General features: G+C 44.5%; 1 protein-coding gene and 1 long non-coding RNA gene across 4 annotated transcripts in view; one reads left to right on the plus strand and one right to left on the minus strand.

Moving 5' to 3' along the window:
* The window catches only part of LOC149452426 (septin-9-like), a 443,799-nt gene that overhangs the window by 304,725 nt on the left and 122,354 nt on the right, over nucleotides 1-16,720 (plus strand). The window lies entirely within an intron of this gene.
* On the minus strand, nucleotides 531-16,114 carry LOC149452428 (uncharacterized). The gene is made up of 5 exons (XR_016314873.1): nucleotides 16,069-16,114; nucleotides 15,350-15,540; nucleotides 9,709-9,812; nucleotides 9,500-9,603; nucleotides 531-1,147 (listed from the first exon to the last, which is right to left on the minus strand). It is a non-coding gene; the product is annotated as an uncharacterized LOC149452428 (long non-coding RNA).

Here is a 16,720-nt window from a genome sequence, read left to right on the forward strand (position 1 = left end):
GCTGAGCCCCCAAAAAGCATTGACTGCTGCAAAATAAAAAACCTTTTAAAGGACTATACAAGCTGGTGTGGCACTCCCATCTTTTCAAGACTTTAGTGATTTCAACACTAGTCTCAATTTTGCACCCCGTCTTTGAATTCAACCCTAAGCATGTATGCTACAACAATAATTGTTTTTATCTTTTCATATTACCCTGAAGAAGGACTCCACATTCCCTGAAATGTGTTGGTTGTATACTACTTTCCTAACCAGTAAAGCCTCTATCTAATTACGAGTCGTATGACCTTCTGTACTAAGCACAGCCAACCACACACACATAGATTGATTGTCCGATGAACACCATCCCCACTGTTATCCTCAGAGGTCACACTGTCCAGGACCGCAGCACTGCCCCTAACCATCTTTTTTGCACAGGTTTACCCTAAACAAGGTGGACAACCAAGTGAGCAAGTCTCAACCACCATCAGTCCAGTCCTACCACACACATAATAGACTTTCATCCTAGGCAGGCATAGCATCTGACACACACACAGTAGTTGCACATTTATATTCAATATCATTACTACAGGTTATTTTTAAATAAAGTATATCCCAAAATGGGACTACCTTATCTCTGTAGGCAATTTAGTACATGTTAGTGTAATCTTTTTTTTTTTTTGGCTAGTTATTTTGACAAGAAATCATTTTGGGGTGCAAACCTTATGCCTAGTAGCCAAAATGTCCAAAAAATGCAGTTCATATCTACGGGATCCCATCATCACTCAGCTAGACCCTTTATATAAACTCATCTACAGATAAAGAAATTGAAGATTCCATGACACGGAAACAAATCTCCATTGTAATATGTGTAAATTTGATTTGTATGTGTGCGAACATTTCTTCTAAAGCTTGTTCAAATTAAACATCTACCAGATGTGTTCTTCTGTAGAAAAGTTCATTCCATGTTAAACAGATAATTCTTTCTGGACCGCTTTCCTTGTACACACCAGAGATAGCGAGCCAATATGAGTTTAAGAGAATCTGTCTTCTTTGCCGCCAGCAGGAGCTGCCATTTTTCCATCTCTTTGCTGCATACTCATCCCAGACCAGTAAGACACCTACTGAGCTTCACTGCAGCTGATGCGCTGGCCTGGAACTAGCGGGAGGCCTGGGGGATGCAGAATGGAGAACATTGCTTAAGTTCAGGCAGGCAGGTAGTGAGAGGACACATTGTCTTTATAAAAATATCATACATAGCAGTTGACTTACATTTTTAAAGCCAATTGAATGAGATCCTTCAAAATGGGTAAAACCTTAAGCCTTAGATATTCTGCTGTAGATGTATACTGTAGGAGTGCTGGACTGCAGAGTGGATGAAAAACAGTGCTTCAGAGTCTAAACTCTTTGGAAGCTGCTCTTCATTAATGGTGCGTCACAAATGGTCTCCAGAGAAGACCATAGAGCAGCCATTCTCAACCAGGGATCCTCAAGAGGTTCTAGGGCTTTCCTGAGTTGTGGCTGAATGAGCTCCTATTTCACGGGTCTCCAAACTGCAGTACATTTGCTGGATGTGGCCCTTTGCTTGCCTTTATCCAGCCCTTGGCTTCCTTCCACTGATACCAAAGACAGAGCACTATTCCTCCCACTAACACCAACAATGGGGTATTATTCTTCCCACTGGTACCAGAGATGGGGAACTAATTCTCCTACTGACACCAATGAAGGAGCACTATTCCTCCCACTGACACCAATGAACAGGCACTATTCCTCCCACTGACACCAATGAACAGGCACTATTGCTCCCACTGACACCAATGAAGAGGCACTATTCCTCCCACTGGCACCAATGAACGGCACTATTCCTCTCACTGACACCAATGATGTAATTTTTTTACTCACACTGACCACCATGCCTATGGCTTTGTGTACTCCAAATTATGTCAAGGCATTTTCTACTCCCAGTGGTCAAAGTCTGGCCCCCCTAAAGTTTGCAGGGCAGTAAACTGGCCCTTTGCTTCAACAGTTTGAAGACCCCTGTCCTATATGGTGCTTCCTGTGTTGTTCCAGGACCAACACCATTTGACAAAGCCCAGTAATCATTTATATTGTCTGTGGGGGAAATTCTGACACCACTGTTAGAGGGGCATTTTGTTTCCCACTGACCCCCAAAAAATTGATTTTACAGGGGTTCCCTGTCATCTGAACAATCCTATGCAGAAATAGGTTGAGAAAGGCTACCGTAGAGTCTTGGAAAGATGAGAGCACAGTAGGATAATTCCAGCGAAAGTTTTTTTTGTTTTTTTTTAAATGATACAAAAGTGGAACATGATCACTGTTTAAAAATGTTCCCTTAATCAGCGATGAGAAACAAGAAAGAACAAAAAATAAAATCATATGTAAATGAACTAAATATCTAAAAAAAAAGCTAGATATTCTGCTGGACTAGCCATATACATTTAAGACCTCATGCACATTGAGCTCAAAATACGCCGATTTTACAGGTGTTTGACTTTTTTTGTCTGCCTGTAAACGTCCCTTCTTGTTATCCTATGTACCCATGCACACAGGCATTTATGGGAGTTTAGAGGCAAAACTCTTGTGCTTTCAAGGGAGGAACATTTTGGTTGAAAAAACACCAAAACACACCCATTTTTAGCACTTATTAGCAATTAGCATTAATTCATTTCACTGGCCAGAGTAAATTAATATTCTGGCCAATTAAATGAATGCATGCCCATGCATTGATGTGCCTAAACGTGTTTTCCGAAACGCGGCTTAAGCACATTTTTGAAGCTGCTTTTCTCCTGCCAGAGCCCCAGTGTGAATGGAGCCTAAGTCTGAACGCCAGGCATATACAGCGCTCTTAAAACTGTACGTGGAACACAGCACTGTGAGTATTCGTTTATTGCTTCCTGTCCTTTCTACTTCTGGCCCGTGCTAATTTTTTAATAGAATTAGTGGCGGCAATAGAGATCTATCAGACCACCATTTGCAGCAGATAATTTTAGAAAATAGCAGTGACCTTAAAGGGCAGGTTCACTTTAGAATAAAACTCCTAACTTAAAGTCATAATATGAAAAAATAAAGATCAGTAGCTACAAAAACTGTAGCTACTGACTTTTAAAAAACAAACACTTACCTGTCCCTCAATCCCGCAGTGTCCTGTTCATGAGTGGGTTCACCTCTCTCCTCGGTGCCGGCATCTTCAGTGTAGGCACCCGGCTGTGACAGCTTGCAGCTTCACAGCCGGGTGCCCACTGCCCATTTGCCAGTAACACTGCGCTTTCCGAATGGTCCCATAGTCTTCTTGGACCTGTCACGTGTTCCAGAAGACTATGAAGAGGGACTATGGGATCCCCAAGGCAATCACAGCGGATGTGGGAGCGGATACCTATCAAAATCAGGTACCTGCTCGCCAAAGGTGCCAATCCTTAACAGGGAGGGGGGGACGAAGCCTTAAAGCGGAACTTCCCCTTTTGGGTATAGCTCTGCTTTAAGTTCAAATTCCAGGTATGGCGATATTTACATATTTTTATTAGTCCAGCTTGGATCCGTGTAAATATGTATTTGCCACATATATGGGATCCCTGTGGAAGCTGGAAATTACTGTAGCAAAGATCACTACTACAGCAATCTCCACTAGCTTCTGGGTCCTGCGCCAAGTGGCTGTCCTTCTGCATTGTTCGTTCACTCGGCATGGGCACCATTCAGAGAACGGTTTGCATTTCCTCATTGACTGTAGAGTTCTCTGATTGCATGGGGTTGAGGTATTGGTGTCACTTCCCCACCTTGTCCAATCAGAGAATGGCTTGCATTCATTGAGAAAAGGCAAATCAATCTATGAATGGTGCCCTTGCCTTGCAGGTGACCTCCTGTGTTCAGAATGCATCAGGACAGCCATTGGCCACTGGCCCCAGAAGCTATTGGAAATCAGTGGAGTAGCAGTGCCTACTATAGTGATTTCCAGCTTCCACAGAGATCCCATAGGTATGGGTGATACTCACATCAATCCAAGTTGGACCAATGTAAAAATATCCATACCTGGAATTCAGCTGTTTTCAATGGTGGAGGGGCTTACAGCCTTTATGCAGAAATCTTGTCCAATGCTACCTGTGCCTGCAGACTTGAATGGCCCACCCCCATACCATTGGGATAAGACCCATTCAACTAAAGCACTGGTTCTTCCTGCCAGCCCCTGTATCACAACGGGATACAGTAGTTACATAGATGGGGCAGGGGAAATCAGTGAGCACTGAACAAAGGAGACCAATACTCCTGGAGGTGTCATTTGTAGAAAAAAAGTTCACCCAGCAATTCCCATCAAATGAAGAAGAATATTGGCAGCATGCGCACCAAGCAGGAATGGTATGTCCTGTATCCAGGGAACGCACTCCAACACTGAATGTATGTAATGGCAAGGGGTGCTGGGATGTGCTAAAGGATCTATTGTTGTTGACTGCTGGGGGATCTATTGTCATGGGAGAGGATCTATTTTTCTGTGATGGTCTATTATTGCAGGGGATGCCTATTGTTGCTGGTGGGGCATCTATTGTTAATGGGGGTCAATTGTTGCTGGAAGGGATCTACTGTTGAGGGAGGGGCCTAATGTTGCTGGCTTTTGGATAGTCTATTGATGCTGGCTACTGGAAGATCAGTTGTAGCTGATGGGGGTCTGTTGTTGCTGGGGTGGTATTTTGCTTTGGGGATCCATTGTTGCTGCACGTTTAGCTGCCTGGGGGTGCCATTAGGAATTAATGGCCCCGCACACATCTGCAGGGAGCAGCAAGTTTCAATGCGATGCAGGAAACATGCGTGGAATGCTCGTTTCCTGCACTGTAGTGGTGTGAATTGGCCCTTAGTCTTGTGACAGGGCTGCTTTAAAATAATTACCCTGTTGAATATCCTTCTTCTGCTATAGGGTGACATCATTCTCTCCCTGTCTCCAAATTGTGCTTCTCCACTCTATCATATGGGCTTCCGATGAAGCTGTTTCAACACACAATATGCAGGCATGGTCCGCTGTCATCAACATCAGGAAAGCCGCTCTAATAAATGCTATTTGGTCTTTGCTGCAGTGCATAAGGAGACAGGAAGTGTCTGCAAAGAGGCTGAAGGAGATCAGCAACACTGAGATACAACAAGGAATAAGAGGGGTTTTATGAATAATTAAGTAAAAATAAAATGGCAATTCTTTCAAATGCATGGTGTTTTAGCAAATTGTCATTCAGTTAGGGTGTACATCTATTTTAGAATATTTCCATTACCTTTCTCATTCAGGAAACCACAAACCGTGCCTTTTATCACAGTATTGTGTGATCTACATATAGAGCTGAGTGTGGCTTCCAGCATATCAGATACATAGATTTTATGGTATATAACATGTGGGACTAATTGTGATCTTCCGCTAACTGCTAGGCAGGAAATCCAGAATACACTAGAGGAGCATTTAACCCCTAATGTATAGAAAGATCTCACTTCTGTTAGGCTGGGTAATAGGCTTCTTCCTAGTATAACATGTCAGGAGATCTCCTCATAATCTCAGTTACGGTCCCAGAAATAACTTCTCATTTACCTTTGCTTCAATGTTTACCTGGAGAATTTCTGGAGAAATGTGAAATACACGTTTAAACTCTATATCAGGGGTCTCCAAACTTTGCACACAAAGGGCCAGTTTACTGTCCTTCAAACTTTAGGAGGGCCGGACTGTGACCGGTGAGAGAAGAAAATGTCCTGGCGTCAATGAGAGTAAACAATGCCCCATCATTGGTATTAGGGGGAGTAAGAGTGCCACATCCTTAGTATCAATGGGAGGAAAATGCCCAATCATTAGTATCAATGGGAGAAATAGTGCCCCATCATTAGTATCAACGGGAGGAATAGTGCCCTATCATTAGTATCAATGGGAGAAATAGTGCCCCATCATTAGTATCAACGGGAGGAATAGTGCCCCATCATTAGTATCAATGGGAGAAATAGTGCCCTATCATTAGTATCAACGGGAGGAATAGTGCCCTATCATTAGTATCAATGGGAGAAATAGTGCCCCATCATTAGTATCAACGGGAGGAATAGTGCCCCATCATTAGTATCAACGGGAGGAATAGTGCCCCATCATTAGTATCAATTAAAGGAATAGTGCCCTATTATTGGTATCAATGGGGTAATAGTGCCCCATCACTGGTTTCAATTGGAGAAATAGTGCCCCATCATTGGTATCAATGGGAGAAATAGTGCCCCATCATTAATAGCAACAAGAGGAATAGTGCCCCATCCTTAGTATCAATGAAAGGAATAGTTCCCCATCATTGATATCAATTGGGAAACAGTGTCCCATCACTGGTTTCAATAGGAGAAATAGTGCCCCATCATTAATATCAACAGGAGGAATAGTGCCCCATCATTGGTATCAATGGGAGAAAAAGTGCCCCATCCTTGGTATCAATCGGAGAAATAGTTCCCCATTGTTAGTATAAATGGGATGAATAGTGCCCCATCATTGGTATCAATGAAAGGAATAGTGCCGCATCATTGGTGTCAATGTGAGGAATAGTGCCCCATCATTGGTGTCAATGGGAGGAATAGTGCCCCATCATTGGTGTCAATGGGAGAAATAGTGCCCCATCATTGGTGTCAGTGGGAGAAATAGTGCCCCATCGTTGATATTAATGGGGGAATAGTGCCCCATAATTGTTGTTAATAGGAGAAATAGTGCCCCATCATTGGTGTCAATGGGAGGAATAGTGCCCTATCATTGGTGTCAATGGGAGGAATAGTGCCCTATCATTGGTGTCAATGGGAGGAATAGTGCCCCATCATTGGTATCAGTGGGAGGAATAGTGCCCCATCATTGGTGTCAGTGGGAGGAATAGTACCCCATCATTGGTGTCAATGGGAGAAATAGTGCCATATTGTCGATGTCAGTGGGAGAAACTCTGCCACACTATTGCTTGCGGTGGGAGGAGTAATGCTTGGAGGGCCGGATAAAAGCAAGCAAAGGGCTGCATCTGGCTCCCGCGCTACAGTTTGGAGACCACTGTTCTAAATGAATGTCATTCAGCATGCTAAAAGCACCGTGTATAGTAAACAATTGCCAGCATTTTAACATTTTAAAAAATTGATAATAGTTTGAAATATTGTTTTCACTTTTTTTTTACCTGGCATTGCATCTCAGTGCTGCTGATCTCCTGCAGCCTCTTTGCTGCCACTTCCTGTGTACATGCAATTCACTGACGGCTACATGGCATTTCTCAGGGTGAGTTTCCTGATAGGGACAACAGTGGGCCATGCCTGTGTTATGTGTGGTATAGGATATGTTACCCCAACATTTCGCATTCCTAATACAAGCAGGGCCCTCTGATTCATCCTGTATGAAACTGTATTGTAATGGTACTGTCTGCCTTTATGTTATAAAACGCTGCGTAAACTGTTGGCACTATATAAATCCTGTATAATAATAATAACAACAATAATATGAGCCTGCTGTACTTGTATTAAAATGTATCCTGTTGTCTTTTTTATTTTTTCCTTTGTGTGAAATACCTGGTGATCCTGCCATTCCCCCTGCTTTCCTATTTATAACTGACCATGCTAGGCATGAGCGCACATCCATCTCAATGTTATCAGTTTTATGGATGTGGTGGGAGAACAGGCTGCCTGTCCTCCAATGATCAGATTTGTGCTGACACTCCCCAACAGCCATTCACTGGGAAGATCAGTGTACTGATAGTTATCTACCCCTAGCCCTTTTGGCTATATGATCACTTGGGAATGGACATAGATGGATCAAAATTTTGATCCCCCTATGGCCTTTATTTCTCGATAGAAGTCGATCTAATGATCAACTTCTGTCAAACAGTAATGTTGGATAATTTTTCTCAGTTAGCCAGTTGCAGCAGCTGATCAGTGTAGAAGCAGATGAAGCTGTCAGAATACAATGGCACAGAAGGGAAAGCCGTAGGTACACTGTGCTGCACCTGTGGTGCAGGTAAACCGTAAAAATGCAGCCTTATAAGGGACTCAAAACAGTAAGGGTTAGTTTACATTTGGGGTTTGGGGGGCAGTAAAACCCCATAGCTAAAACATGTTTTGCCCCCCCTCACTGCTGTAGCATGAGAGGTCGCAATGGCAACTCCGCCCCATGCTTCAGGGGCCTTTGCAGCCTATCACCTTCTGTTTTACATTTTGAAAGGAGGAGCAGTGGGGGGGTGGCATACACAAGAACCGATCCCCTCCACTTTTCTCCTGCAATTACTGAAAGCCGGCTTCTCCTTCTCTCCCTCCCGCCGGCATTCAGCTTCTGCAGAAGGAAAATGTTCATTACCCTATTCAAAGTAAAAAAAATCAAAATTCTAAACCTTTTCATTTCATTGTGGACCATGAATCATGTAAGTGGCCCTCACTCTTCTAAAAGGTTGAGCACCCCTGACATACTATATATTTGGTTCACAGTGATGGGGTGCGCATATCGCATATGATTCACACAGGAACCGCACCACATTCCTGTGCAAAACACGTGAATTCTGTGCAGTGCAATTTGAGCCATATATTCTGGATGGCTCAAACTGCACCACATCCACACCAAAAAGATGCAAGACCCTTTTTTTGATCCGCACTAGAATCGGATCGCATGGGTATTCACACCTATGCGATCTGATTCTGCACATCGCACCGCGTTTTGCGAACTGATTTCGGGGTGTTGTTAATTTAACATACACACCCGCAGTGCTTCGCATGAAAGGGGTGCAATTATGATGCGGTGCAGAATTCGCACAGAAAATGCTGCAAATTTTACACCACATCAGTGTGAACCCAGGCTCAGGGTATTTGTTTTAGTTTCACCTGGTGGTGGTAGTGTTGATGAGGTTTTGTCAGATCATTCTGTTCATACAGTATGTGATAGTTATCTTGCTGTTTTATCCTTCTGATTATAAAACCGTGTAATCTTTTCATATTTTTCTATACAAAATATTATTATTATTCAGGATTTATATAGCACCAACAATTTGCACAGAGCTTCACAATATAAAAGGAGACAGTAGAGTTACAATACAATGAAATACAAGAGGGTTAATAGGGCCCTGCACACAAGAGCTTACAATCTCATGGGCAGCACAGTGGCTAAATTGTTAGCAATTCCGCCTGGCAATACTATGGTCATTGGTTTGAATCCCAACCACGGCACCACCTGCCTGGCGTTTGCATGTTCTCTCTGTGCTTGTGTGGGTTTCCTCCGGGTACTCCGGTTTCCTCAAACATTCCAAAGACATGCTGGTAGGTTAATTGGATTCTATCTAAATTGGCCCTAATATATGTAAGTTAGGGAACATAGATTATACACCCCTTGAGGGTTAGGGACTGATGTGAATGTACAACATATCTGTAAAGTGCTGCGTAAATTGACAGAGCTGTATAAGTACCTGAAATAAATAAATAATAGGGTAGGGCAAGTGGTACAAACTGTAATAACTGTGGGGGATGAGTTGATGGTAAAAATACTTAAGACAGCACCCCCCCCCCTTACCTGGGGATGGAGCTGGGAAGCAGAAAGTGCAGGATCTGGAGGAGGACCAGAGAAGGGCTGGAATCTGCTGAATGCTGAGACCAGGGGAGGAGATGTACAAGTACCTGAAATAAATAAATAATAGGGAAGGGCAAGTGGTACAAACTGTAATAACTGTGGGGGATGAGTTGATGGTAAAAATACTTAAGACAGCACCCCCCCCCCCTTACCTGGGGATGGAACTGGGAAGCAGAAAGTGCAGGGTCTGGAGGAGGACCAGAGGAGGGCTGGAGTCTGCTGAATGCTGAGACCAGGGGAGGCGCTGTATAAGCACCTGAAATAAATAAATAATAGGGTAGGGCAAGTGGTACAAACTGTAATAACTGTGAAGGATGAGCTGGTGGTAAAAATACTTAAGTCAGCCATACACACTTAGGGGTCTAGTTATTAAAAAAAAAATGCAGTGCAGATGTCTCAGCAATCTCGCAAACATCATGAGCAATCCCTGTAAAGTTTGTAATATGTGTGAAATGTCAGTTGCTTGTTGCCTTTTGCAGGGTAAATGTAACATTTCCTAACATTCAACCCCGAGTGAAAACAGCCTTAATAACATTTGATCCAAAGAGTTAAAGAACATTGGACTAACAGAGAAAAGAGCCGAACACTATAGGCTAAAAACATTCAGAAGACCAAATAATATGTGGGAGAGCTGTTTGTTCTGTGAAACTGCATGTACATTTGTTTTGTGCGAATTGGGGCAAAAAGAAATATTAGGCTATTTTCTCTGCAGTTCGAATGTTTTTTTAATTTATAGGAATAGAGTGAATCAGGAAAATAACACATTATGACCACTAGATGGAGCTGATTGTCATACTAAATAAGTAAGTGTAACAAATTGGCTACAGCAGGGAGTGAAGGGTTATACAGAACTGACACAATATTGCAGACAGAACTTGGTTGTTTGATAAGTTTACTGGGCTGAAACATTACAGATTTCAGAGGTAAACAACAGAGTTCTGTCTCTGCAACATTGTATCGGTTCACTCTCTGCTGTAGCTGGTTCATTAAATTTTCGGCGGTAAGCACAAGAATTTCCGCACACTTAGCAGAGGTCTTCCTGGCATTATTTCCTCTTCTGATTGAATCTTCTTAGCCTATAGCAGGCGTGTCAAACTCAATTTCATCGTGGGCCCCATCAGCATTATGGATGCTCTCCAAGGGCCAGTTGTATCTGTAAGATTAGATATCCACGGAGCACCCCACCCCCCTTACATCAAATGTCAAGAGTCCCCCACCCTCCCTTACATTACAGTGCACCCCCCTTACTTTGTGCTGCTGCCAGGAAGAAGCTGGGGGTGGAGCTGGGAAGCAGAAAGTGCAGGGTCTGGAGGAGGACCAGAAGAGAGATGGAGTCAGCTGCCAGAGTCTGCTGAATGCTGAGACCAGGGGAGGCAGAGACGAGGGGTCGCTGCAGCTGAACAGAGAGGTGCAGGATCTGCAAGAACAGTTCTGACCACCTCTCTGCTGCTGACTCCTGAGAAGGGGGGGGAGAGAGAAGCACAGGATCTGAAGGAGTTCTGTCCAGGGGCAGACTGACAACTCATGGGGCCCCCAGGCAATAGGGGATCATGGGGCCCCTGTGTACTTGCCCAAACTCAAAAAAGCCTATGAAAAAGGTACAAGGGGCATCTCATGGGGCCCCCTACTGACCCCGGGCCCTCGGGCAGTGCCTGAGTTTCCAAATGGTCAGTCCGCCCCTGGTTCTGTCCTTCTCTCTGGTGCTGACTGCTGAGAAGGAGGGGGGGGCAGAGAGAAGCACAGGATCTATAGGAGTTCTGTCCTCCTCTCTGGTGCTGACTGCTGAGAAGGAGGGGGGGGGCAGAGAGAAGCACAGGATCTGGAGGAGTTCTCTCCTCCTCTCCGCTGCTGACTGCTGAGAAGGAGGGGGGGGGGGCAGAAAGAAGCACAAGATCTGGAGGAGTTTTGTCCTCCTCTCTGCTGCTAACTGCTGAGAAGGGGGGGGGGAAGAGAGATGCAAAGGATCTATAGGAGTTCTGTCCTCCTCTCTGCTGATGACTGCTGAGAAGGAGGGGGGGGCAGAGAGAAGCACAAGATCTGGAGGAGTTATGTCCTCCTTTCTGCTGCTAACTGCTGAGAAGGAGGGGGGAGGCAGAGAGAAGCACAAGATCTGGAGGAGTTCTGTCCTCCTTTCTGCTGCTGACTGCTGAGTAGGAGGGGGGGGGGGGGGCAGAGAGAAGCACAAGATCTGGAGGAGTTCTGTCCTCCTTTCTGCTGCTGACTGCTGAGTAGGAGGGGGGGGGGGGGGGGCAGAGAGAAGCACAGGATCTATAGGAGTTCTGTCCTCCTCTCTGGTCCTGACTGCTGAGAAGGAGGGGGGGCAGAGAGAAGCACAAGATCTATAAGAGTTCTGTCCTCCTCTCTGCTGCTAACTGCTGAGAAGGAGGGGGGGCAGAGAGAAGCACAAGATCTGGAGGAGTTCTGTCCTCCTCTCTACTGCTGACTGCTGAGAAGGAGGGGGGGCAGAGAGAAGCAAAGGATCTGGAGGAGTTCTGTCCTCCTCTCTGGTGCTGACTGCTGAGAAGGAGGGGGGTGCAGAGAGAAGCACAGGATCTATAGGAGTTCTGTCCTCCTCTCTGCTGCTAACTGCTGAGAAGGAGGGGGGGAGCAGAGAGAAGCACAGGATCTGGAGGAGTTCTGCCCTCCTCTCTGCTGCCAACTGAGACAAGGTGGGTGGCGGAGACAATGATAGGTATTTTATAGAGGGATCTGGGGTCTATGAAACCCCAAATCCCTCCTCTGCACTTGAAAGCATTCAAAATACCAAGATCAGTGTTTATGAATGCTTTCAGATTTTTAAAAATGGCGCAGAAAGTTTCTGCATAAACCGGAAGTGAGAGAGCAGAGCTGATCACAGACGATTCTGGCTCTAAAAAAACGGCACCAGGGTGATGCATGCAGCTGCAGGTACAACCACCGAAAGTCCAGCGACATATGGGTACATTGCTGGTCCAGAAGTGGATATATAAGGGGAAGAGTAATATGTGCTGTATGTATAGGGAGTTATTATTGCAGTATTTATGTTTGGGCAATTTTTCTATGCCTTTCATTATTTATATTGTATTAAACCCTTGCCCTCCAGAGGATTTACCCCCCTTCCTGACCAGGCCATTTTTTGCGATACGGCGCTGCGTTATTTAAAGGACAATTATGCGGTCATGCAACGCTGTACATATGTCCTTTTTTTCCCCACAAATAGATTTTTTTCGGTGGTATTTGATCACCTATGCATTTTTTTTGTGCTGTAAACAAAAAAAGACTGATAATTTTGAAAAAAAAAAAGAATATTTTTGACTTTTTGCTCTAAAACATATCCAGTAAAAAAAAATGTAAAAATCAAATTTCCTCAAAAATTTAGGCCAAAATGTATTCTGCGACATGTCTTTGCTAAACAAAAATCCCAATATGTGTAAATTAATTGGTTTACATGAAAGTTCTAGCATCTACAAATGGCGGTATATATACTGAGAATCAGCGGTCAGAACCCGGTGATTGACATGCCGAGGAGCCAATTGCGGTGTGGGTAGGGAGTGTGTGCGCACGCGTGCGCCCCCTACTTGGACATACAAAGTCACGTATATATACGTGGTTTTTTGCACCCCTGCCGCCCTGTAGCAGTACTTCTGTGATTTATAGATTAGCCACTAGAGGGAGATTTCAGTGGCCCAGTGCAGTTACTCTCTGAAAAGCTCAGTCACATATGGAGTGCATTGTTTTTAATGAGTCGGTTGACTCACAGACTTGCTTTTTGAGAAGAAGCCGTAAAGCACAACCATTGTGCAGCACTGCAAAGCTGAGAGCCAAGTCTTGTTCACACAATAATTACAAATTGTAAACAAATTTTGAAATATATGAACATGTATTGATAAGATTGTCATCAAATTGATATGTTTTACATGTTAAAAACATTGAAAAGGACTATACAGTCATTTCATATACAATAAAGAGGAATTTTCATTATGAATGTGGTTAGTGCTGAAAATTCCAAACAGGAGACAGATACAAACCTGGAATTGTTCCTGGAAATGAGGAAGTGCTGGCAGCTATGGCAGGACACACATCTGCCTCTAGCACCTGTGTATACGTGGTCTTACTAATCAGCGCTTTGAGGATTATGTGATTTGGTTTGGGAAGGAATTGAAGTTATTTTGATCCCTTATTTTTTGGTTATATAAAATAGAAATTTGTCATTGGAAAGTGGAGGGCAGCTTTTTCTTTGAGGCTCTGGCTTCAGTACTTTGAGACACCAGCCTGGACCAGGTATGCAGGCTTGTCCATGGGCGGACTGACCATTTGGGAACTCGGGCACTGCCTGAGGGCCCGGGGTCAGTAGGGGGCCCCATGAGATGCCCCTGGTACCTTTCATAGGCTTTTTTGGGTGTAGTTTGAGTGTGGGTGAGGACACAGGGGCCCCATGATCCCCTATTGCCTGGGGGCCCCATGAATTGTCAGTCCGCTCCTGGGCTTGTCATTCCCTTATTAGGTGCAGAGGGTCAGTTTGACAGCCAGGCGAATAGCATTTTCAGAAGGTCAGGAATGTCAGCCTTCATACTTCTTTTAGGATGGGTTTACTGTAAAGGTGCAATAATATAATAGCTCATGAATCCCATTGTACTCAGGCCAATGAGATTCTGTTACCCTCTGTGCAGGTGGTGCCGCTGCGGATTCGCACGAAAATCCGTGCAGCCGCACCACCAGCACAGAGAATTGCGGACCCGCGGGTGGATGCCATTAGTTCTAATGGCACGCCACCCGCACTGGAAAACGCAACTGTACTGGGAACCGAGGTTCCTGTGTGGGTTGCATTTTCCAAAGAAGTGCAGGGACTTCTTCCCTGCGTGTCACAGGCACGGGAGTCCATTCAAATGAATGGGCTCTCATGCCCGTGCAAAGCACAGCCCACACGGCCGCATAGATGTGAACCGGGGGTTAGTGGTGACAGGCCACCCAACACATCAATGGCCAGGATCAAGGTACCTTATCCCATGGTATCGCTCCCTTGCTGTCCAAAGCAGAAAGGTATTGCTCCATTACTGCGCCCTTGCAAACAAGATTCTTCAGCATATTGACCGGCAAGGAAAAGACGACCACTAGGGAAAGTTTGGCCTCATTTACACAGCCAATTTGCAGTGTGTGCCGACAGCCATAAGAAGTCAAAACCCATTTATTTCAATGGCACCCTTTCCAATCTATGTGACCCAAGTCACTGCGCCTTCAAAAAAGGTTCCTGCACTACTCTGATGCAACATAAACTCTATTGTCGCATGAAAATCGCAAGCAAGTTGCATTGCATAGTCACACTGGAAGTTGCACGACAATGGGGTCACACTAGTGTGAACTGAGCCTTAGGGCTTGCAGTTGGTGGGTGGTAAAAACTGGAGGTTGAGCCAGCTTTTGACCTCCCACATCCAACCACCTTCCTTAAGGCAGATCTCCCGTAAAAAAAATAATTTTTTTACCATGCAGTGAGGCTGTGCCCCCACTGCATAGATCAGCTGCTCATTTTTTCTAGGGGTAAGGACAAAGCTCATGGAGTTTGCATGTTCTCCCTGTGCCTGAGTGGGTTTCCTCCGGGTACTCCGGTTTCCTCCCACACTCCAAAGACATACTGGTCGGTTAATTGGATCCTGTCTAAATTGGCCCTAGTATGTGTATGTATGAATGTGAGTTAGGGACTTTAGATTGTACGCCCCTTGAGGGTTAGGGACTGATGTGAATGTACAATATATATGTAAAGTGCTGCGTAAATTGACGGTGGTATATACGTACCTGAAATAAATAAAAAATACTCACTTGACCTGACAATCCTCCAGAAAACGATGCTCCCCCATGGTCTAGTGGTGGACTGTTCCTGTCTTTGGCGCGTGCATTTGGTATGCTGTTATCAGGAACACTCCATTTACAAGACTGCTGGACTGCAGGGGACGGGTCTTGTGTGGGGAGGATCGCCTGTTCAGGGGAGTATATATCCACTGTCCTCTTCCCTAGAACAAAACAAGCAGTAAACCAGTTCAATGCGGGCACAAAAAAAAAAAAAAATTGTCCGGACTTGCCAAACATGATCCATTCAAGTGAATGGGGCCGCAGCCACCCTGCAACCTCATGTAAGACACAAAGTTGTGGCGCAGTAAGTCAGCATTTACAAGGTGAAAGACTGATAGGAGGTGATGCATCACCTTCTGACTGTATATGAAGAGCAGTCCACCATGGATCACTTTTCGGAGGTGCGGCAATGCTAGCTGCACATCTAACCGTAGACTAAATCCAACCCTGACCCCATTATGGCACTTACGGTAGAATTACATTCATTACATTACAGTAGAACTTTTACTATATTCCAAAGAAATGTGGCATTCATTATGTACAGTACACTGCAGTTATCTTTGTTGCTGTCTCTGCTCTTAAAGAAAATACCATCAACTTGCTTGTCAGCTTCTTCTGGTCGGGCTGGCACTGAATTCTACGGGCAAAGAATTTACCAGGACTTTAAAGAATGCATTGAAATCTCATACTTGCACTCTCCTCCCACCTCCACTCGCTCACCCATGGACATTACTGTCATTCCTGATGGCCTCAGGCACAGCTGGATATGTACACACTTCCCTGTCCATCCTCTAGTGGGGGCTCTTGGTATTCAAGCTTGCCCTGGTCTGGTGGCAGGGTGGTACCAGCCGCTGGCGTACAATGAACAGCCTGTTCTGACCCTTTGTATCCAGCACTTCCCGCTGTTTGATGTTTGCAACAAATACAAACTAATATTTATCCCCGGGAATGTTTTCTCACAGGCGTGGGTAAGGCGCACGCAGTAGCTCTACTGAATGCGTTTACAGACACATAATACTGAATTTTACAGGGAAATATTGCTTGATGATTCAAAGTTCATGAGCTGACTTCTATACATGTATGATGAATATATCCAGATGGTGTCACTGCTGGTAAAATATATGAGAGAGGTCACTTCTGTCAAATATGATATAAAAAATGAATGGAAAATGATAAGCCATTGGAATTATTTTGTTTTATATATTTTATTTATTTATTTCAGGTACTTATATAGCACCATCAAATTAGGCAGCGCTTTACATATATATATTGTACATTCACATCAGTTCCTAACCCTCAAGGGGTGTACAATCTAAGGTCCCTAACTTACATTCATACATA

The sequence above is a fragment of the Staurois parvus genome, unplaced genomic scaffold (genome assembly GCF_062004578.1).
Source record: "Staurois parvus isolate SC_StPar_1 unplaced genomic scaffold, SC_StPar_1.0 ptg000473l, whole genome shotgun sequence".
NCBI classification, from domain to species: domain Eukaryota; kingdom Metazoa; phylum Chordata; class Amphibia; order Anura; family Ranidae; genus Staurois; species Staurois parvus.